The following is a 25,764-nucleotide window of genomic DNA, read 5'->3' as shown; positions in this document are numbered from 1 at the left end:
AGGAATAAATACAGTATATTCCCGATATCTCAAAGTCGAAGGGAAGCTGAAAAAATTTCGAGATAGCGAGGTTTTGTTATAGCAAGTTCAGAACTAAATATATTCTAAAAAACAGAAAAACAGATTCTAAAAAATTACTCTAAAATGTAGAGTTATGAAACATAATAATTACTAATAAATATCTATGTAATGACAGTTGACTCTAAATCTAAATACAACAATTGTAATTTTATTTTCAAAAGACAAAAATAATTATGCATTAAATAGAAAAGAGTTGGTTTACAATGAACTTACAATGAAATTTTTTTTAAAAAAATTTCCTCTTCTATTTCAAATAAAAGTTCGATATAATAAGGTTTTGAGGAGATACCCTTCGACATAGGAATTTAACTTAACATTACGTGAATATATAATGCCCAAAAGGAAAAATATTTGTTTTTTGACATAACAAGAATTTTGAGGTATCGAAGCGCGAGATATCGAGAGTGTATTGCATTTAGAAGCAATTTTTAACACAATATTTCTTTTCTTTTTGCTGCAAACGATTTCGAAAGACTATCATGGTGGGGATATAATTTTCCCTAAATCCCTAAAATTTTATATTTTCAGACGATGTAAAAATCCTTATATGAATCATTTTTATTCAATTTCAATTCTTTTACTCATTTTAAGATTCAGAGCCATTTATGAAAATGTTTTTTTTTTTTCTTTCTATCTTGTCTGATTTGTGGAACTCTCTGTTTGGCATAAGATGTATGCTAAAGGCGTATTAGCCTTTAGCAAAATTAAGAAGACTTGTATAAACATGAAAATGAGGGTAATTCATTTATTAGTTATTTTATTTAAAAAAGAAAAGAGGTGGAGTTGGATTACTATTGAAAGAAGGCTTTCAAATATCAGCCTCTATTCTTGAAGATGAGTGGAGGTGTAGTTTTATGATGGATAATCGATCACCTGTGAAATTTTTAACCCCTTCCAAACAAAAAGCGTGAGAAAGTAAATGATAAGAAACCAGCATTAAAAGAAAAACAGATGTTAACAAATTGCCTTCAAACTTCTTGAAATAAGATTTATTACTTACCGCAGGTTGTCCTGTCTCTTTCTTTCTTCGAAATAATTATATTTTACTACTTAGAGAAATACAGAGAATGAAATATCAGAAGTTAGTTCCACAGAAAAGAATTTTCGATAAAGAACAGAAGAAGAAAAAAAAACGTGTGCAATGTTAAGTTGACTTTCATGAACAGGTTTTTCACAACAAGAAATGAATTGGAAATTGAGAAAAAGAAGGGAATTTTCGCTGGAACGATTTTTTAAAAGCAAAATAGTTTGACATTCGAAGTTTGAAAGGTAAAAATTTGATTGCTATTGTCAGAATGCTTAGTTCCGAAAGTACAAAAACGGGCAATTATTCTGTCCATTATTAGGCCCACTGTCTCTATCATTTGATGAGATAATAATTAGGCAAAAAATTATCTTCTGTCTTTGGTAATTTAAAAAAAAGAAGAAAAAAATAGGAAAGAATTAGGAGTGGCAAAACTGTTACTTATATGCGATATTTTATTTTATTTTATAACCACTGTTGAGCAGAAGACCTATTTTTGGGTTTCGACTATCCATGTTCAACTTTGAAGCCTTGTAATTTTGAATCCCACCCAGAAGATAAGGGAACTCCTGGATCAAGTATTGCGAGAAATTTGCCATCGTGGAATCCTTTTTAGATGTAACAAAGTAGCATTCCAGCTACATGCAGAGGGAAACCACGAACACCTTCCACAATTAGCCTAATGGTAAAAGGACTTTAACCCATGACCCGTCTACCGCTGAGGATATTTTATGTCTGCACTGCGATCGGTGCGAGCTGGGTTTGGAATTCGTATCGACCGGCCATCGCTGGGATTCGAACTCGGTTAACCTCATTGGAAGACGAATTCTCTATTCCCTGAGCCACCACGGTTTTAATGCCCATTTTTAAATTAAACAATTCAAGAGCAATAAATGATTTATTTTTAAAACTTTCATTACGTATAGGGAATATTAGGAGCTTTTGTTATCAGCCAATCACCAAATGCATCGTTTTAACCACTAGAAAGACTGAAACTTAGTATATACCTATATTGTCCAAAAGCAGTCAAAATGACTGCATTGCGAAAGAATAACCAATGTGTACAGAAATTTGTTTGAAATTAATTTTTAATATTTTTTATATTATTTACAGTTATTTAACAAGTTATTAGTAAATATTAACAATGAAAAAAATTATATGTTGTACAAAAAAGTCACAAAATTCTAAGAAATTGTGTTATTATTATACATCATTGTTTTTCTAATTGAAATTAAAAAGCAGTCAAAATAACTTCCTTGGGAAATCAAGTGTTAAAATCGGCTACTTTTGAAAATACGTGGCCATTTTTTCAAGAACTAAAAATCCAAAACTACTGAGAAAAATTTATCTCATTAAAATAAAACATTATTTTTAAGCGTTTCTCAAAATATGGTAAATACAGGTCTTTCTAAAATTTCAATTTCCAAGATGTTAAAATTAAGTACTTGCGTATAACATTTTCAACTGTTAAAATTTAGTGTGAGTTTTTGATCCAATAATGAAGTGTAAAATTTATTCACTACAAAATAAATCTGAAATAACTGTAATCCTAACGATTTTGTTTTTCCCTTAATGAAAAATATTCGACGTGATTACAGGCTGTACTAATTCTAACGATGTAATCTTTAATGAGGATTAATTAATTAATTGTTGTTAGGATTATAATGAGTAAGGTTTGGAAACAAACTGTACTAACTTTTACTAATTGTAATCCTAACGCTTAAATTACTTCCAAATACTATATCAACCCTAAATTTAAATAAAGAGAAATATAAAATTAACTCGAATGAAACCTTCGATATTCAGTTTAGTCTGAAATTTTGAACCTGCGTGAGGGGATGATAATAGCTTTCCCCAGGATATAAATAATACCAGATGCGTTTTGGAGCACATGGTGACCATTTTTAAGGAAAAAGTATCGACTAGCAACTAAATTTATAATCGCCATATTTTATTTTTGTTTCGCCATTTTTTATTTTGACTGTTTATGTTGCCCTAGAACAGGGGTGGCAAACCTTTATACACCAACGTGCCATTTGTTCTAAAAATTTTTTTAATGAGGTCATAGACGTGCCGTCAAATAATTTCGACTTCGTGATTATTGGGAAAATAATAATACTAAATACTATCAACCCAAAACTCTTTATTTGTATTGAAAAAAAAAAAAAAAAAAAAAAGACATTTTGCAATGTCTCAGTTATACGCTTAATTCAACTTAAAGTAACATCAGTGTGACTTCTATTGTTGCAGATTAGATGACAAATCACTTATATTAGGTTGTAATAGAGCCCTTGAATTAGAGTATAGGAGCCTTAGGTTGTAAGATGTTAGTTTAAGCAGGACTGGTAATTTTTTTTGCTGGTTATTTTTGTTAGCTTGTTTTTTATGGTTATTAATTGTTTTTTAGCATTAATTGTTAATTTTTTTTATTAATAATTGGTTATTATTTTGTTTTTTCTTTTGTTGTGAATTTTAATTTAATTTTTACATGTGCTTCATAGTGTAATAACATTTGTGTAATAACAATTCATAGTGCAATAACAATTGTGATCGGTGCCGTGCCCAAAATATTGTGTCGCGTGCCATAAATGACACGCGTGCCACTGGTTCGCCATCCCTGCCCTAGAACATTAAGGGGACGCCATACAGCTATAGAAACTTTTTGTCGCAAATTGTGTTTTACCTCAATAACTAATTTCAAATTTAAAATATAAAATAAGCGAGTTCAGACAAATCAAGAGTAAAGTGTGGAAGTTTCAATACTTATGGTTAAAACTATTCAAATTGGTTTTCATAAAAGCTTTTCTATTGAACATTTAATGCGAATTTTTAGTAGAGTAAAAGGGGGCGATTCAAATTTTTTTTTTCAGGAAAAAATATGCGTTATCGGGTGAAAAACGAAGGGATTTGAAACGGATGTCGTTCACGTATCCGTTAAAGATTTTTAGCGGAAGTGAGAATTTTCGCATAATGCAAAACACTCCTCGTTGTGATAAGAAGGCTATTTATTTCGAGCATATTTTTACCAATGCGGAAAGTGAGATAATTTTAGGTACGGCCCACTCGGACAATCACGTCGTTCATTAAAAGAAAAACAACATGTGAGAAAACAGTTCATGGAATGTGATTGTAAATCGATCTTTGGATGTTTTTTTCTTCTCCCTTTTTCCATTCTCATTAAGAGTACACGTGATTATTACGTTAGAAAACAGTTTAAAAATAAGACTCTTGAAATATTCTAAACTTCAGAATGGAGTAGGAGTTATCAGGTATATATCTGCATCTGAATTGATTTGTGGGGGCAGGGCCTGATCTAAAAATGCTGGGACCCCAGGTACAGAACAGTCAGCCCCCCCCCCCTGGTCCTTACTTTAAACCAAATTAACATGCTTTCTTATGAAAAGTTTTTCAAATTATCTACAACACAAGTAAATTATGATATAATTAGCAAATTTGAGCTTTATTACCCATTTTAGCAAAATGGGTCTTGATTTGAATTTCATGGCGTCCTCACTTTTCAACTACAATAATCAAGAGTAAACGATGCGCATGCGTTGCTCTGGTGACCGCTGCTGTTTGATAAAAAAAAATTTTAGAATTATTTTTTTCACTTTTAATTTCGTAACGCATTAAGTGGGTGAGTTTGTTTTTTTTAGATATGGGACCAGAGAGATCCCATAAATACTTCTTGAGTTGTGAATAAAAGAGAATTTCATCATTTGAAAGAAATTTTTTTTGTTTTTATTGTTTTAATTAAGAATCAGAAATTCTAACCAACAGTTCAAACTGGATCATTTTCAATACTAATTCAGGTGAATATCAAAGAGGGTCCAAACTGATCCCAAAAGTTAAAGTCGAAGTAAGGCTAATTCTAATAGACAATTCCTAAGGAAAAGCACAAAAATAGTAGAAGGTCCCTAAAAATAAGGGGGCCGTAGGCTTGCGTCTCTCAGGCCTTATAAATAAATCAGGCACTGCCCTGCATCATAGATTCCACCCCAATAATCTACTAAGTCTACAAATTATAGGAATAACTAGGATTAGAATGTTGATAATAAATGCATTTTTTTAGGTGGGTTGTGGCTTTTATAGAACATTTTTCACTTTTTTTTGGGTCGTTTCTTAGATTCATTTTAAATAATCTTTTTTTTTTTTAAAGAAATTTTGGATGTTACTTTTCATTTTAAGAGCACTCGAATTTTGAATAAATATTTATTTATTTATTTATAAATCAGTGTAAATTTAGTATTGAATTCCGTTATTCTAAATTTCTTTTAATAATAAGTGTTGATCACAGTTTTTCTAAGACATAAGGCTAGGACAAAAAGCATTCTTACAATTTTAAGATTATCAAAAGCATTTCATAATACGCAATGCAATTCTGGTGAAGATTGTAATTAAAAATCAACAAATTCTTACTAATCTTTATCAAGCATATATCAACATTTTATTTTATTTATAAATTACATATATATTTTAATTATCACCTTATTTTTTTTTCTTTTTTTAAAAAAAAGGTTAGAGAAAAACCTGTGTTTGAAAATTTTTAAAGACATTAATTTTTATTTTAAGGTCATTTTTGATAATTTTTAGACCCTATTTTCTGCAATATAGGGATAATTATAAAGAATTTTAAAGTTTTCAATATCCTAGCCCTACTTATACCATACAATTTGAAGTATTCAGAGAAATAACATGTTAAAGTGACACAATGATAATAAAATGTCGTAGTGCTTAGCAGTTTTTTTTAAAATCATTTAACATTTTACTGCTCCTAATTTGTTTTCTTTATAAGATGTTAAAAATAATGCTCCGCTCTTTTAAAAGACTTAAGTGACAGCCGTGGTGGATCGGGTGATAGAGCGTTCGCCTTCCAATAAGGTGAACCGGGTTCGATTCCCATCTATACGAATTCAACACCCGGCTCGCACTGACCACAGTGCTGACATAAAGTATTGTTAGTGGTAGACGGACCATGGATTAGAGTCCCCTTGCCATCAGGTTGACCGTGGAAGGTATGCGTGGTTTTCCTCTCCATGTAACGCAAATGTGAAGCAATAAAAAGTCCTCCACGAAAGCAAATTTCTCCCAACACTTAATCCAGGAGTTCCCTTGTCTTCTGGATTGAGTTCAAAATGACAAGGTTACGGAGTTGAACATTAGTAGCCGCAAACCCAAAATTGGGTAATGTTCAACGACGGTTATGAAGGAAAAAAAATGAAGAAGAAGAAAAAAAAAAACGACTCAAGTAAAGTATTCACAGAAATAAAAGAGTAAACTAAACCATAGAACAACACTTATATGCTTAAAATGAAGAACAAGTGCAAACGATTTGGATGAACAAAGCATCCAAGTTTATAAATTATTTTCAGCTTTATATCTTTCAAAATGTTCTAATATTTTTCACTTATAAGATGATTAGCTTTAACTAAATGCCCCTTAAAGCTGAGTATGTGTAATCTATACTCTATTAATAAGAATTCATTATAGAAATGGTTTAAATGAACGAGATTTTCATTTTACTTCCTGAAGCTCCAAACCATTTAATAATAAGTACACTTATCTGTTTAACTATCTCATTTCCCCTTTTCATGGACAGGATGTATACATTTAAGCTTTATTTTGTTTCCTGCTCTACATATATGACGCTGCTTACTTTAAACATCATCTCCCGAGATTAGAATAGTAAATCTTCCATAGTTTGTTTTAAAAAAGAAATCTCGGGGAAGGATCTTAGTTTAAATACATAACATCAATTCATTTTGCCCAATTATAACATTTCAAAGATTTCAATGAAGATATTTACGTGACAATCGCTGTTTTGTGTATGTTCATTTTATGAATTCGTCCCTCTGTTCATTTTGCCCTTTGTCTGTTGCATAAGATGAATTTAAAAATCTTCCTTTTCGAAATTGGCTTTTTTTCATTTTAACATTTTGTTCACCGCGTCAATTAAGCGTTTCGCCGTTGAACTATTTTCTTAATTTTTTTTCTTTCTGTACACAGCTCAAAATGCGTGTTTAAAAAATTGAACAAAGTTCAAATACGCATTTAAGAAATTTTGCACGGCTCAAAATGCGTAGTTAAGAAAGTGGATACAGCTTAAAACACTTTTTAGGAAAATAAATATGACTCAAACAAAATGCGGGTTTGAGATAATGCGCCTTTCTGAGCTAAGTTCTGAAATGGCAGAGTATATTAAAGATAAAATTTCAAGATAATCTCTTTCCATTTAAATCTCTAAGCAATAGTGTTCAAATAATGAAATTCTTGAAGTATTAACGTATGTTTACAACCACCATTATAAATTTATCAGACAAGTGGCAAAAAGTGTTGCAGACCTTTAAAATCTTTTGAAAAAAAAAAAAAAAAAAATAGAGCTAAAAGATTTATGAGAGCGGGAGACATTATATTAAGAATTTATTTGGAATAAATTATTAGAAAAAGAAATAATTATAAGAATAGCTCGATAAACTAATTCAAACATTGTGTCTAATTTCATGAATAGCTATTTCTATTTTCTTAAATGCCCATTTTGAGCCATGATTTTCACAAATAAGCATTTTAGACAATGCGCATTTTCTTAAATACGCATGTTGAGCCATTTGCATTTTCGTTAATAAGAATTTTGAGCCATGCTCATTGTAAGTACAGTAGGGAACCGATTATCCGGAACGATCGGGACTATCGCTATTCCGGATAACTGATTTTTCCGGTTTTCTGAATCGCTACAAAAAGCCGTTTTTTTAGTGTTAAACCCAACTAAAAAAAATAAATATTTGGAAATAATCTTAAAAATAAGAAGAAACGATGTGGTAATACACTAATTATTATTTCCGAAATGATGGTAAGGTAAACATCTTTCAAAAAAGAAAGAAAAATCCTAAAATCCTATGAGGAAAAAAACATTTTTTAAAAAAAAATTGCGGGAAAATTTATCGAATTTCGTTCCGGTTTTTTGGTTTTCCGGTTTTCTGATTTCCGGATAACGAGTTCTGTACTGTACTTTGAGTTATGGGCAAAATAAAAAGCTCACCGACCGTAGGTTTACGTTATTGAAGAGTGAATAACCTAATTATGAAGCCTTTATTTCCAAAATGCGAAGGATCATTTTTCAAAAAAAATTACAAGGCAGACAAATAAGTAAATAAAAATGGTTCCGGTACATGGAATAAATTTTAAAAAATTTCAATAACAAAAGCACATTAAGAACTTTATGATAAAATTTTATTTATGGTAAATTTAATAAAAGGTTTTTTTCTTATTTCAAAATACCCTTAATATATTCATCAAATTAGCGGTTATTTTTAGCAGGTTTTAGTAAACGGCAAAGAAAAAAAAATTATTCTTCGAAAATTATTCATTAGAAAACGGGAAGTAAAAAAAAAATAATACAGATAAAAAAAAATCTTCACAAGTGTAAAAATCATTGTTTACTTTTCCATCGGATCACCATGACAAGACAACGCCATTAAAATGTTGTTCTCCAAGTAGGGTAATGATGGCTGGTTAACGCTATCAGCAACTGATGTGTTATGTGTAGTAGGATAATTCTATTCAATGATTAGATAAGACTATTTAGATTACTTGATGTGTTTAACACACAAGTAATCTAAACAAATGTGTTTAACACACACCAAGAAAGAAAGTAAAGAACTAAAATTAATTAATGCAGTAATTTATTTAAAATAAATTTTGAAACTAAGAAAAGAAAATAATAAAAGTATCAATAATTTAAAGCACTGCTTTTTAACTTTTAAAATCAATATATATATATATATATATATATATATATATATATATATATATATATATATATATATATATATATATATATATATATATATATATATATATATATATATATATATATATATATATATATATATATATATATATATATATATATATATATAAATCAGTTGATTTTAATCATGATTTAAATCAACGAACCCTGGTTGTAAGCCACAAAATTAATTGACCACTGCGCACAGGCCGCCTTTATTTCCCCCAGACAATTTAATAATTACGCTCTGTTAATTCAGATTTTATATAGATATATGTATATATATAGATATATATATATGTAGATAGATAGATAGCGAACAATTTTCAATCAATAAGAAAACTGATCATTTTAGAGCTATTACATTTATTTTTAAATAATAAGTAACTCGCAATTTAAAACAAAAACATTATTTTTAAAAAACTAAGAAAGTAAATACATAAATTTTTGCGAAAACCCAACGCTTAAGAGCATCAATAGCATTTTAATTTTCAATTATATATATATATATATATATATATATATATATATATATATATATATATATATATATATATATATATATAATAGTTCTTAAATGATCAGTTTTCTTATTGATTGAAAATTGTTCGCTATCTATTTTTACAGTAATTGTTGCGTCAATTTTATCATTTCAGTTAATTTTTGTTACTTATTTTAAATAGGAAATGATTCCGTATAATTACTATGTTTAATCAACTTATAAATTAAAATAATGATTAGTCAATAACTTCGAATTCTGTTTGATGTTAAGAATAAGTATCATTTATACAAGATTAAGTGCCATTAGTATAATTTTATCTCTAAATTGCAATTTTCCCACAATCTTTGCCTTTGTGAACATAGAATGTCTAGTATTGACTAATCATGCTTTAAAATGGTTACCAAGAAATATCCCTATCTAGCTAGCATAGTATAATTAACTAGTAAGGATCCTGATTACCTGTTTCCTGTCCAGGTGTAGCCCATTCGATCACTTTCGGTATTTCAAAGAACTTCATGTAGTTTTGTTTGCATTTCTCTTCAGGCATAACTTGCTAATGTTAAAGTGTTACAGGTGTGAACATCCCCCCCCCCCTATTTAGGATTCCCATTGTAGAAAATAACACTGATTGGTAGACAGGGAAGCTTTCTACACACTCTAGAAACTAACTATATATACCATACCGTTTGAAAGGCTTCTAACCATTTGTGTTTAAACTTCAGCGACATTTTATTCTCTCTATTTTTTAAAACTAACTATGGATTTCGAGACTTCTGAATTTGCCGAAAATTTAATTGAGCTTGTGCGTGATAGACCAAATGCCACATTTATTTCCCTACAAATTAATAATTACTTTCTGTCAACTTATTTTGTCATTTAGATATTTTTGTTTTATTTCTCTCTCTCTTTATATATATATATATATATATATATATATATATATATATATATATATATATATCCTTGGGCCGGGCAAGGCCGACTCAGCCTTTCATCCCTTCAGTGGGTCGATAAAATGAGTACCAAGCATGCTTGGGAACTAACACTGGGGGTTCCGCGTTCGGCTGACCACCTGACCGGAACATATGCTCCTGCACCCCAGAGCCCAAGGTCAAGAAAACTGAGATGGGCACAGTCGGCCTTGGCCCTCTTAATGGGCTGTCGCGCCACTGAGATATATATATATATATATATATATATATATATATATATATATATATATATATATATATATATATATATAATAAATAATTGTTTAAAATTCTTAAGCAATATATGAATAGTTGAATTCGCATTATTGTTAAACAGCTTCATTAACGAAAAATATGTTACGATTTTGAGAGTGCGATCAGCATTGCGCACTTATTACCTATATTTTAGAGAAATACGGCAGTTACGTTACGCACATTAAATTTATTTTATCATTTCAGGTAAATTTTGCTACTTTTTCTTAAGCAGTAAATAATTTTACAAAAAAAATTACTATGTTGTCTCAACTTATTAATTAAAATAATGAATAGTAAATAACTAGTTAAAATTCTAAAGCAATATTAATAATTAAATTAACATTATTGTTAAATCGTTTCATTAATGAACATATTGCGATTCAAAGAGAGCGATCATCATTGCGCACTAACCTCCTTTATTTTAGAGAAATCTGGCAGTTTTGCTATGTACAGTTAATTTTTTCCATCATTTCAGTTTTTTTATGTTACTTTTTTCTTCAATAGGAAATGATTATACAAGAATAAAAAACTATTGTCACTCAACCGAATCGATTTAAAATAATATATATTAAGTAACTGTTTCAAATTCAAAAGCAGTATTAATAGTTATTCACATTATTTTTAAATCGCTTGTTCAAAGAAAAATATATTACATTTCTGAGATTGCAGTAAGCATTGCGCACAAACTTCCTTTATTTCAGAGAAATATGGCAGTTACAATATGTATATTAAACATATTTTATCATTTCAGCTATTTTTTTATTCTTTACTCTTCAATAGAACATAATTATACAACAACAAAAAATAAATAAATAAAAACTATTATTCAATTAAAATAATGAACAGTAAATAACTTTAAAACTCTTCAGTAATATTAATAATTAAAGTCACATCATACAAAAAAATAAATAAATTAAAAAAACTATATATGCACTATCTTTTATGATATGTTCGCGATATAGTATGCGTAATGTAAAAGAAAAGCAATGACATTGAAACAGGAAACATTTCTTTTAAAATCTCTACTTGACCCCTTAAGACTTGCCTCTCTTCCCCCACGCGTCTGTCGTACGCCGACTAATGAGGGAGAGATGAGTCTTCTCTTTGCCACCTAGTTTTCAGCCTAACAATACTGTTATGTTTTCTGTAAAATGCACTACACTGAATACAATTTCAATTGCTTTTACAATGTATTCAAATCTTATCCTAACAAGGAATTTTTTCCCAAGTGTTAGTCAACACTAGTCAAATCATGTTTCCTTTCATGCATTTATTTTTTATTTGAATTGCGTGAAAAGTGAATTAATGAATGAAATATTTCGATATAGTTGTTGGCAACAAATTAATTTGGAAAAACAAGTGACGTAGTGCGAGCACCTCGATACTGATTGATTGTTGACTCGTGCCATCTGTTTAAGTTAGCAATTATTCTTTCCATTTTATTTCGAGTAAGCCAAGCCCGTCAAGTATCAATTCTCTTAAGTGACGCATATACTGTATTCCTTCACAAAGATTTCAATTCTTTCACTTTATATTTCTGACTCTACACAAAGAAAGTCGCGCGCAACCACGTTGAACAAACTAATTATGCATCGAAGTTGTCAGGTAGACATAGGGAGATGTATCACGGTTACAATAAAATGTATAAACAAATAATAAATATAAGTTAAGTAGACGAGAAAGAATTATATTTCAACATATTCGATGTGCTGTACTACTGTATTTAACCCCTCAACTTGTTCGCTCGAGTTAATTCGAGAGCACTATAAACAGGCCAAACTGTGCACACTCGAGATAATTAGAGCAGCCTTGTATTTTATGCTGCTATAATTTTTCACCCTCGAATATAATCGAGAATTGAAAATAACAATGCGCTCTTTAATATAAAGTGTGTTTTTTAAACATTAAAAAAATTTATTTTTTATGGCCTGTTTTTCTTCAAAAAATCTGCGCGTTAAGGGGTTAATTAACAGTCTAACTTATGTGGATAGAACTTACCTCGACTTTAACATGCCATTTTGCTAATGAAAGATCAGCCGTTGCGGGCGTCATAGGTCACGTGTGTGGATGGTTAATGACATTCTAACTTATTCTTAACTTGACTTAAAGAAGATCCCTCCGCAAAAATAACAGTCGAAAAAATATCCGATTAAAATTAAAAATAAAAATTTCCAATTGTTTATAGCAAAAAGGAATTCAGATAGTTTCATAAATTGGCAAGTACAGCGAACAATGGATGGGTTTTTATTTTAAAAACGTTGCCAGGCACGTAACGTCATTTTAAAAACGTTAAAGATAATGTGAGCAATTATTCACAGCAGCAAGGAAAAGATCTATTTGTACAATAACAGCAACCAAACTTCTTCACCTATTTTTCTTTTCAAGAATATTGCAGTCAAATCTGGGAAGTAACGAGCAAGATAAAAAAAAATAAATAAATAAATAAAATTTCGTCAAAAACCAGTCAATTGGTGCTACATTGATGTTTATCGATACATTTCGGGAATTGGGCGCAATTTCGATGCAAGAATTGACTTTATCAATGACGTATGTCTTCATTGCACAGTTGTTATAATCAAGTTTTTAGAATCTTATTGAGTCAAAACTACTGCGACAAGTAAAAAAAATCAAAGAAATATGTTTCCGACAACTAAACAAGTTAATACAATCTAACAGGGTATATTTGTCAGGGTATTATAATTTAATCAGATAATAATTACCAATTGTATTTTACTCCTTTATTTTATTTATACATTAATTTTACTTCATATCACTGTTTGATTTCTCTATTTTGAGTATTTTATAGGTGTTGGTAAAATGTAACTCATTCAAGATTTTTGTTTCGATATATATAAACTCTACATTCTATCCCTCAGCAAAATAATTTATGTAACTAACTTATTCACTTGAGAGCCGAACTAAATTATTAATTATATCACTAAACCATTAAACTATTAGTTTTTAGGTCTCAAAAACAAAAATACGAAAGAAAAAAAATTGTGGATATAAGATTAGTTCTAAAAAGGCACCTTGAGAAGGCCCACCATGGACTGTGAAGTCATTAACTGAAAAAAAAAAAAGAAACTGAATGTCGCTTTTCAGGCGATCCTTATTGTTTTCCATCTGTCCCATGAACTACACCAAATAAGAAAAATGTTTAAATGGCGTTCGGAAAACAAATTAAGTTTGAAAAGTTGAAGAATAATTATTTTTTTTTGTGAAAAATAATATCAAAGAATTAAATACTATAGTGCATAATAAATGAATAAAAACTATAAGACAAATATCTTCATCAGCTAGTGAGTAAATAGCCTTACAGGACGATGTTAGAACTTTAATAAAAACCTCCAATCTTAATAGGGTACTAAAAAGAAACGTATTTCTTAAACTCACGACACAATTAACTCACGACTCATTGACGCTTAACACATGACCCTTTTTTACTAACTTCATTTTAACAAAATGTTGAATAAAATTTAATAGGAAGATTTAAAAAAAAAATGGATGGTACCTAACTGCAAATTTTTGTTTAAAGTATCTTCGTTTAATTTATAAAATGTTCCTTATATCTATAATAAAATGTAGCTCATGGTAGTTTTTTGAAAAAGTGTTTTTATATTTATTTTGTAAAAGGCTTTTTAATATTTCTTTTATACAATGTAGCTAAAAGTAATTTTATGAAATGGTGATTTCTTTTGTTGTATCTTACAGTTATGTCATAATCTGGACACAATTAAGAGAGGTGAAGGAAAGGGTTTGGGAGTCTTCAAATTTTTGACTAAATTTCTAAATTTTTTCAACGAAAACAATAAGTTTTAGACTGTTCAACAACTGATGAAGAATTAATAGTAATTTAATTCGTAAATTTTGAATTGCTGTCTGAAAAGCTATCTGAAAAGCTATCCACGTTAGTCTCGAATAAACTTAATAACAATTTATTTTTTCAAAAATAAATAAAGTATGAATACAAAAAAATATATATATTATTTTTGAAGAAAAGCATTATTTGTGTACTACATTCATTTCAATAAAGCGCCAAATTTCAGTGAATCAGGAAGGACCACATTTCTATAAAGCTACCGATAAGAGAATGACAACCATTTCAAAAAGATCAATTAAGCATTAATTTTATAAAGGAAATAAATTTGAAATTCAACATTTTATGCTATGATAAAGTAGTTAAAAGAAATACAACTTTCTTAAAAACATTAATAAAAAAAAATTAAATTAAAACTTAACTTAAAAATTCAATGTTTTAGGCGATAAAAAGACGCCTCGTGATAATCAATCAGATCCTCTATAAAATGAAGTTATTTCTCAAAATGTAACTTATACAGTCCATGGCTAAATTATTAGATGAGCTCTAAGATTCTATGTAAAATTTTAATTATTAGGTGATACTATGCAGCTTTATTGTTTTTATGTCCCTGTTTGCACTTGTTTACGTTAGTCTATCAATGGGTTAACATTGTAATGAAATACGATAAAAATAAATACAAATAGGAAACATATTTAAAAAAATCTCCCGAATAAAAATCCATTACATCGATGTTTAAATATAGAAGTATTATATGGGTCATTCTCACGAAAACTGTCATTTTTCAGTTCATAAAATCCCAAAAATGAATAAAAAGCTCTGAAACTTTTTATATTAATAGAAATATGTAATGGCATTAAAAAGAAAGTATATATCCTAAAAATTATACTTAATATTTAAATTAATTAATTTTTTAAATAATTAATTTATAATTAATTAATTAATTTATTTATTAAATAAATTAATTAATTTAATAAATTAATTTATTAATTTTTTAATTTATTTTTCAAATGAATTATTAAGTAAATTAATTATTTTCACTATTTAAAAAGTGAGGGAATGATATTACATGTTTTTAATTATACATGTTTAATTCATGTTTTTATCTAAGTTACATCTACCTAAAGTTTGAAAATGATAACATACTAAGTATATCTAATATTTATTATAATTTAGTCTTCTATATTTAATAGTTTTTACAGGTTTGGGAAATAAAATTGGCTGGCACGATTGAACAAAAAATTTTTTTATAATATACTCATCTTGAATCATTCCCTCACTTCAGCGTCATTCCCTCACTTTATACACTAGTGAGGGAATGACGAATTCAATAAAATTTAAAAATAACAGTTAGACCTAATTAATTTCTGAACTCAATCACATACAATTATATTCATACAAGAAAGCAACATATAATTATCCACTTTCTCGATGAAGTTGTATTTTATTTTACTCTAAAAAATGACATGAGGGAATGACAAATGTAAAAAATTTTACCTGGTTTGATTCATTCAAATTTATTCCACAGCAAAGCTTCTTTAAGTTGAAGATGGAAACATACTGCAATTTTGTTCTATGATGCCAGTTGTTAACTTCTGAAGTTTTTATTAAAATATTTTTATTCTAAGAAGATTGCAGGTGATAAGAACATTGTTGTGAGGGAATGACGCGAAACACTGGGGACAAAGTTTAAAATAGTGCTGTGTTAATATTTTTATCAGAAATTAAATTTAAAATTGATTTTCTGAATTCTATATTTCAGTATTCTGAAATAAAAAACACGAATTTGTAAAAAAAAAAATAAATTATTTCAGAAACAATTTTTTTCTTTCTTTAAATCAGCAGTGGGGACAAGTGAGGGAATGACATATTGGTATATTTTAATTACCTAAAAAAAAAAAAAAAATTGATAATTCTATTTTTATTCTTTTGTTAGCTTGCATTCTGAAGGACACTTTCCCCGAATTTTTTTTTTCGTAAGCTGTAAAACAAGCATTAAATATACTGGGGACATGAAAATGACTGTTTTGGTGAGAATGACCCATATATAAACTTGTGCAAAACATGTCATTATTAAAAACACTTCAGTGCGTCTAATAATTTGATCTAATTATTATAATACAATGCTTGATGCAATAAATATTCTATATTTATATAATATATCGTCTAATTTATCTAATTAACATTATATATCGTCTAATCTAAACAATTGATACACTAACGTAAATAAGTGCAAACAGTCTCGCGAAAACAATAAAGCTGTATAGTATCATCTGATAATTAAGATTTTACATAGGATATTAAAGAGCTTCTAATAATTTGGCCATGGACTGTATTTATTCATTGAAATATATCTTAAAAGTTAGTTTGTAGTAAGAGGGTCTGAGGCAAAAAGCATCGGCGGACGCGTGTGACAAACATTTAGAAGTGTTGCCGCCCACGCAATCTGTAATGATGCGTCCAGATGTCATGCAGTTATGATAAGTGCGTGTTTACCACCGAAATGCGTAATAGTAGTGTCAAGAAGGGGTGAGAGTACCTTTATTTGAGATTGTATTTTTGTGACCAATTTGTTGTCGATGAAAGGTCACAGCCGAAACCTTTTAATAAACAACTCGATTTAATAAACCGCAGGCCAAACAGATGGTTATGCATTATTGCCCATAAAATTGGATAAATAGAACTTTTTTTCTTTTCCTTTCTGGAATATCTCTCAACGCATTATTTATTTCCCATTGCGCGATTTCACTTGAAGTTAGTTTTCGGAGAAGGTGTGAACATTCAGTAGGCTGAACCCATTATTTACTTCTTATTGCACGATAATTTAGAAACTCCAGGATCAAGTATTGGGAGAAATTTGCTGTCTCGGAGAACTTTTTAATGGGACTAACCGGTATTTGCGTTACATGGAGAGCAAGATCACGAGAACCTCTCATCGTTAGCCTGACGCCAAGGGGACTCTAACCCATGATCCGTCTACCACTGAGGATATTATTACGGCGCCACTGAGGTCGGTGCGATCCGGATGCATGCGAAATTCGTATCGACCAGCCATCGCTGGGATTCGAACCCGGTTAACCTCATTGGAAGGCTCTTTTATAGCTATTTAATAGTAGTAGCCCGAAATTTGTAAATAGTAATTGTTTTTTTAAAACCATAACTATTTTGTTTTTGCGAGTTTTTCATGACATCCATTTCAGTTTAAATTTTTGTTATTTCAATAACTTAGTATTGACCCTAAATGTTAATTTTTGAAAGAAGAATTAGTTTTAAAGATTTTTATAACTGATTTAAATTATTAACATTTTATGCTAGAACACATTTCAAAGGGGTTTTAACTTAGAAGAGAGCGAAACGAGCATAAGTAAACCATATAAGAATCGCTTCGGTGTTTGTTTGCAGGGATCTGTCCAGACATTTTGTGAAAGGTCCGTTTTTCGTGAAATTGTGAAAAAATTACTCACATTCTTTCAATCAGGGTCCGCTTTTATGAATTTGTGCAAATAGGGTCCGTTATTGCTAAAAAAAACTTTTTCAAGGAGTTTTTAAATTGTATAGACATACAAGATTATGCTCAACACTGTAAAATTGTAATTAAAAAAAATTAAATTTTAAAAAATAAACAACAATTGCTCCTTCTTAATTAAAGATGCAACATACAAATATTTGGTATTTAGCCTATACTGCTGAACGCAAAATATTAATTTCGGACGAATAATGGAAGAATCGTCTGCCGAAGACAAAACTCAATTCGTTTACATCCATCTTTCTTGTTTTCTGCTCTGGAAAGGGTTTATTCGATTAACAAAATAATAATGAAGATAAACAAATTTGTGAAGGGTCCGATTAAAAGAAAAATCATTTTGTGTCAGAATGTAAAAACGGACCGTTTTTAAGTTAAAATATTTTGTGAAGGGTCCGTTTTTAAGTTAAAATATTTTGTGAAGGGTCCGTTTTTATGAAAAGATATTTTGTGAAGGGTCCGTTAACGGACCCAAATTTCTTCTAAACAGACCCCTGGTTTGTAAATTGAAGTCAATTTTATATTTTATTTTTTTATAATTCTAATTTTTTAAAAAAAAGGTAATGTTAACGCTGTTTATCTGATGATAGTACAACTAACTATATATCATAAAATAGTACAGATGATAGTCTAAAACAAGGAAAAAATTTTTTGCCCTGAATAATTTTGAACCTTATTTTATTCCGATGAAATATATATTGAGCTACTTTATTTTAAATTATATATAGTTGCACATTTTGTTAGCTGCAAACAATTTAAAGGCTTGTTTTGAAAAGAAAAACTTCGTAATTAAAAAAAAAAAAAAAAAAAAGTCTTCTTTTTAAATTAGACACTGTTATACTTGTTGTAAGTAGCAGACGATATTATGCTTTATTTTAATATAATTCTTGTAAAAAGAAAAATGTAGAATGCAGTAAACTATAACTAAAAATAAAAAATCATATGTGTTTTTTTTTTCTGAAATTATAAAAAATAAATCAGTATTCTAATCGGCAGAGTTCAAAATTTTTTGAAAACGAGAAAATACTTCTTTTGATAATGAATGAGAAACAAAGAATGAGGAAGAATAAATGTGTATTTACCTTTTATGAAATTCTCTTTTCTACTAGGAAGTTCATGTGTTTTGGCATTTTTCCAGATTGGCACGTTTCCAGGGGGATTTCCCCCATATTCTCCCAGACAGCATCGTCTCGCGTGTCAAGGTCGGAACAAAAAAATTCTTCCTTTTTATTTTTAGCTATGCATTTTCATTTCTAAAAAGGAAATCTTCAGAAACTTTCACTTTCACTCATAAAATGGATGACACGTGACCTTACATATTTTTAATATTTTTAAAACGTTTCTGCATGAAATGATATTTTCTCTGCTTTCAAAAGAATTACCAATTACTTCTTTTTTTAAAAAAAAAAACATATTTTCCTTATTAATTTTTTTCAGTTTTATTATTATTTTTTATTAAAACTGGTGAAAATGCATTCAAATATTACGATTCGCTTATTTTTTTCTGACATAGGTGTGGTGGGATAAAAGCGATGTAATATGTCACCGCGAATGATAGAAATCAAGAGAATGTCGACTTTCACCGGTGAATGTCCAAAATATTTTTAATATCCGATTTGATATTAATTTATTCGTTGATACTGTTATATTTATTCGATATTTTAATATCTGCTGAGGACAGATAAGGTGAAACATCAGTGTTCTAAGTACCAGTTAAACTCATACCGGGTAGTGGCACTTGACCTGAAAAAAACATCGATGTAGGGCATACCGGGCAGTGGTACTTAACCTTAAAAAAACATTGATGTAGATCATACCGGTCAAAGGTATACCGATCAGTGGCACTTAACTAGACCTAGTATATGTTTCGGACATTTACCGAACCGGCTACGTGACTGTCAGCATTCACCGGTAGAAGTCAACAACCACCGATTTCGGTCATTTACAGTAATATATACATAAAACAGCTCCTTATTTAAAAAAATAAAAAATAATAAAAAAATTGCATTTGAGTAGATTTCAAAATTAATCTTAAATTTAAATTTAGGGACAGAAAGAGATAGGTAGAAATTTCTTCGAAGAGGTATCCGAGGTCAAGAGTTTTGAGTACGGAAGCAAACCACGAAAGATTCGTACGGAACGGAAATTTTAAAAAATTGAATGAAATTCTAAGTTTTATTTCTCGCAAAATTACATTTTTTTTACTTAAATTCAACCCTGAAATTAGATTGCTGCAATAAAAGTCAAATCAAAAAACAAGTTGCCACTTTCTTATGTAAGCATGTTGCGAAAAGAAAAAACAGACTTAACGTTATTTATATAAGACCTCTGACGCAAAAAAAAAAAAAAAAAAAAAATAGTGTGTGGAGTCTCTCCGCGCGGAAGAAGTTAAACTTCGTAACCTGCGACGTTAATTGTAGAAGAATCAGCAGTCGTAGAAGGATCACTAGTTCTATTCAACGACTCTTTTTCAAGCTCCGCTCGCTTCCGTGCTCTGTAATCACGGTAATATTGTGCATTTTTCCATCGTGGACCTCTTGAACCAGTGGAAGTGCTTGGGGTTGCCTCATCGTCTCGCCATGGAAAATGTATTTGTTTTAATAATGTATGTGAATGCGTCATAATGTAATTTCAAAAGAGAAAACCTAACAATCAATTGATATTCACAAGAGACGCACCTTGACATAACCTTAAATCCGTCGCATTGTCCGTGGGATTGTTTTCACTCATTTTTTACAATTGTTATCCACTAAATTTGAAAATAAAAAATACTATCCTATTAAATTATATGTGTATCAAATCAAACTAAAAAAATATTTATAGAAAAACAATACTTTTATGACTTTTATTATTTTTATGCTAGTGAGAACCAAAACAATATGGAAATGAATGAGGGAAAACTGGATCCTACTACGTGATTTCCCGGCCAATAAAAACGTAGCGTTAAACGTTTAACGCAACCTTGTTGGAAGTCGCATAAGAAGTATAACTTAAAAAAAGTAGGATATCTTTCAATAATACAATAACACCTTTTTTTTCACTTACATCTTACCGACACTTTTTTTTAAAATATTAATTTTTTACGTAATTTAAAAGTAAAAGCTAAAGTAACAGTAAAGTAAAAGTAACGATGAGAAAAACTTGCAAATCGTTTTTAATCAAATAATTTTTTTCTCATACTAAATCTAAAAAAAAGACATTTTGCTCAGATATATCTAGTTTGGTTGATGACTACTTTTCTGAGTTTATAATCCTAATTTTATTTATTCCGAACTATTTTTAATTATTCCGAATTTTATAATCACGATGCGTTAAAAAACAGAACATCGATGTAAAACGATCGATCGCAAAATTTCCCCATATTACTAATTTAGTGCTTTTTCTTCTTTTTTTTTTAAAAAAAAATTTATGACTATTTTCTTAACTCAAGATTTTTAAATACTCTCAATAATGTCCTATTCAATAATTATCTTTATGTACACTATTATACGAAATTACCGTTTTAATATGTTATGTTACTGATAATAATCTCGATATCAACGTATGGATTAATTAAAGTTAACAATAACGATATTTCCGTGTTCTATGCGTATTTGATACACCCACGAGTATTATCTGTATAGGGTTACCCGTATAAGATACAATCTAGAACTGTTCCTACTTATTGGCATCGTGGTCTCTATAAGTAACTGAATTCACCTTGAAACTTTGATTTGAGAAATTTAAAAATGTAGCTTATCATCATATGGCACCAAGCCATTTCCTATTAATCGCTTCAATTAAGATTGTTTATTGTAATGATTAAAATTATAATCGCAGCATAGCATTTCTTATCTACTAGATTTTAGAGAAGTTTAGTACCGATAGAAATTCATATTGACGTTCTTACATAGAATTTTTTTTTTTTTTTTTTTTTTTTTTAAAATACTCGTGCATTTTTGTTCCTAGGATAGGATCAATATATTTTATAGCTGCTATCAAAAACACGTGCTCGAACTTTTAGATCCCTTAAATTTTCATTCAACGGTAATTATTTAAAGCAGTTTTTTTTAAACAAATTAATTAGATCATTTTTATAAATCTAATCGAAATTCTACAAAAACTTCTAGACTTTTGATTCAAAAAAGAAAGAAAAAACAATAAAAATATTTTTTGGTACGATGACAACAGTTTTCGATTCCCCTACATTTAAAAAAAAAATCCCCCTTTTAAATAAATTTTATTTAATGTCATTAATTTGAAAAATTGTGATGAGAAAAATGTTTGCTCTTTTTTTTTCCTAATCGTTTAAGGCAAGTGTTACCCAAACTTATGACTTTTGTGTACCTTTTCTCAATTTTTCGTATGACGCTGTGTACCACCAATAAAAAAATGAATGTATTTTTCCAAAAATATGTTTATTTTTCTTTTTTGGTACAAAGTTTTTATTAATACTAACCAGCTATCCATATTCTATGCTAGAGAAAAAAATTATATTTTATAAAAATAATCAAAATAAATCAAATTTATTACAAACCTTCACTATAAAAAAATTGCACAAAAGTTTAAAATCACAACTGTTTGTTTGCACCACTCATTATTAACTGTTAACTCTGCAAAAAATAGCCACTAGAAAAATACATAATCGTAAATTTTCATGGCTAGCTTTGTTTTTAAATAAAATGTTTTGAAATGTTCTTTTGTTGCAAGATATTTCGCATAAGAAAGCGCACCCCCGATAAACTGATCCCGTACCCCCCGGGGGTACGCGTACCACACTTTGGGAAACACTGGTTTAAGATATCCTACTAGTTTCGACGACTTTTTTTTTAAATATTAATACAATTTTTTTAAAAAACTAGTTCATTTGTTTTATTATGTGTAAAAACTTATAAAACCAGCAAAAAAATTATCATTATTATTAGTTTTTTTTCAATATGACCATTTATTTGCATATACCCTAAACACTGTAAAAAAATTTCTATCACCTAAAACAAAAAATCCTTTTGGAGCTTTTATTTAGAAGACTACCATCTATGCTTTGAACTATTATCTTAAAACCAAGTGTATATACTACTGAGTTAGGAACCCTGTAGTTAAAAAGGGCTAATTTCCGCACTTGTCTTCCACGAAAAATATGCATAAAAAATGAAATTTTTTCTCTCTTAGTTTGTAGTTCAAAACATCCGTGGTATAATCATAATCACTCATAAAAAATTATAGACAATTATTTTAAAAACAACTTGAGATATCAGGTGGTGTAAAATGTGAAAAAAAAATCTGATTTTGAGATAAAAGAAAGCATTTAAAGATTTAAAATCACTAGTCTATCCAATGTTATCAACCTTGCACAAAAACTGCCATAACTTTGTAGATAATTGTAGTACAAACAAAAGTAAAGTATTTTTAGAAAGCTATAAGTACCGGAATTCTAAATTTATAAAAAACTCATTTTCAAAAATTTTGCCCCAAATCATGTTTTTGCACTACTATTTATACCTTAAAAAACCGTATCTTAGTCAATTTTTAGAAAATCAACATACTATTTAGTACATATTATAGAATATTTAGGATTAGGATTATGCTTTTTGGATAGTTAAACTATTGATTTTATTAATAATAAGAAAAAAAAGTTTTATTTTCAACGTATTTTTACTTTGAAAAACACAAAGAAAAAGAAAAAAATGAGCACTTTGGAAGTTTAGATAGTGCATTTGTTAGGCTTCAAACGAAGACTTATTCTACATCATTCTATCTCTTTCCGCCTTATAAAAGCGTATGAGAGTTTAAGAAATATCTAGCATTGTCATAATGCAGACTTTTATACTAAAATATTTTTAACTCATTATTATTATTATCTTTATAGAATACATAACTTCTTACAAGTTTAATAATATATTTATAGGCAAAAACTTTTATCTCACAGTCCATAGAAAAAATGCTTTTTTTGTTTCATAGTTTCTTTTTTTTTTTTTAAATATTGAAAAAAAAATGAACATTTTCTTACATTCGATGCAGAACAAAAAAATGTCGACTAGGATGAAAAAGCAATTATAGCAATATAATTTCTGTATAAATACTAAAAGAAAATAATTTTTTTTTTTAAAATCTAAATTATTAAAACTTCTATGAAAAAAAAATATATATAAATATGAATCTTAAATTCATTCACATTCTATTTGAAAACAAGCTTTCCTAAGCATTATTCGGAAAGCACAATGCATTACAATTTGAAAAAAAAAGAAAAGAAAAAGAAAGAAAAAAACAAAAACATTAGTTGAAAGTAAAAAAAAAAAAATCATTTCTCAACTTCTTTTCATCATTTATGGCATTATAGTACATGTTTCTATAAACTTTAAAATGAATTAATAAAATCCTATTTTCAAAACCGTATTCACGAACAATAGGAAAAAAATACAGCAATGCGTGCATTTAAAAATAAATAAATTTCAAAAATGATATCAAATTAAATAAATATTAAAAAAAACTGCTTACTTCTTTTTTTATGCATTTCTTATCTGATGGCTCAAAATTTGCGTTTGGTAAGAATTAACGAAAAAAATCTTCGATTCGGAAGGCAACTAACGATAGAGAAAAAATGATAACATATAATTTTTCTCACTTTTTCTTGTCTATTTTTTTTATAATGGGTGTTTATGAAAATCATCGTGACTGGTGCGCAACAGATCTTTTCAGCTTTTCAGTTTAATTCATTCTTTCGCAACTACATGCACTTTTTCAATATTTTACGAACGGCAACAAGTTTTAAGTTATTGAAGAGACAAAGAAAAAAAAAGTTTTATTTAGTTCGTAGAAATATGCGAGGAGCTCTTGGCTTAAGCTTACAGCTCTGTAAGTTATATTTATTCGAAATGGCTTCCGAACCTATTTTATCTGAATTCGAGTTCCGCTCACGTAAGTTGATGAAGTAATAACAGATTTGTTGTGTTTTTCCTCATGGATTAGTCCTGCAGTGGTCTGATCGGTCTGACACCGTTCCCAGGCATCTCTGGCTGCGGCCAGTGTGCCGGTGGGTGACCACTTGGATCAGTCTGCGTAGGAACCGAGAGTGTGCGGTATTAGTTCTCGTTAAAACTGTTCTACCGTAAAATGCTCGACTTCACATGCAGGTATGCAGGTCGTCGCGCTACCGAGGCTGGGGTGCCTCTGCAGAGGATCAAAATTGTGATGGCATGTCTTCGGGTCATTCTCAGGGATGTTTCCCAGACCGTCGCCTATAGCCCATTGTACAGCTCTATTGTGAGACGTAAATGAACCACAACTACAACCTAATGGAGGACTCAAGACCTGCTATAATCTTAATTGCCTGTTTGTTTCTGAAGAGTTTATTTAACATATCTTACGAATGAAACCCATTTTATTTCAAAATTTGATAGAGTTCTTAAATTTTGTGTTAAAACATTTTGAAAACTGTTAGTAAACAGAGAGAACTTTTAGGGTAATAGCTCTAATTTTCGCTATGAATGAAAAGGAGGGGGATAGTTTTAGAGAATTGAGCTTCAGAATTGAGCGTGGGACCTGAGTGACTGAAAGGTGTCATCCGTCTTTTGGAAGCATGTAGGTAGCGGGTTCGAGTCGCATACCCTCTTTTGTGCGTGATATTCCCACCTGCATTAAGAAATATTATAAATGTATTGGTTTTTGGAGAAAGTTGAATCAAACAGGTCCTTAAGTTTTTATTTTTTTCCTAATCAACAACGTGAGTAAAACTGCTTGCGATTTCAATTACACAATACCATTATAGTTCTAAGAACAAATCATATTTATTGAGAAATAAAAAAAACTATATTTTGGAGTAGAAAGTA

At 29.2% G+C, this 25,764-nt stretch overlaps 1 protein-coding gene across 3 annotated transcripts in view; it reads right to left on the bottom strand.

Annotated features, from left to right (window-relative positions):
* Positions 1 to 25,764, bottom strand: part of LOC107455742 (protein hunchback-like) — a 71,703-nt gene that overhangs the window by 28,981 nt on the left and 16,958 nt on the right. The window contains exon 1 of one of the 3 annotated variants that reach the window (XM_087155068.1): positions 24,434 to 24,516. The exons of 1 other annotated variant lie outside the window; for it this stretch is intronic. The gene's annotated coding sequence lies outside the window, so the exon portion shown is untranslated. Of the gene's footprint in view, positions 1 to 19,041; positions 19,164 to 24,433; positions 24,517 to 25,764 lie in introns of those variants that run through there. One more of the 3 variants, XM_087155056.1, reaches the window with a different exon arrangement.

This window comes from Parasteatoda tepidariorum, chromosome 2, assembly GCF_982258835.1.
Source record: "Parasteatoda tepidariorum strain Cologne lab strain chromosome 2, Ptep-v5.0, whole genome shotgun sequence".
Taxonomy (NCBI): Eukaryota; Metazoa; Arthropoda; class Arachnida; order Araneae; family Theridiidae; genus Parasteatoda; species Parasteatoda tepidariorum.
This window is presented reverse-complemented; position numbering and strand designations above follow the sequence as displayed.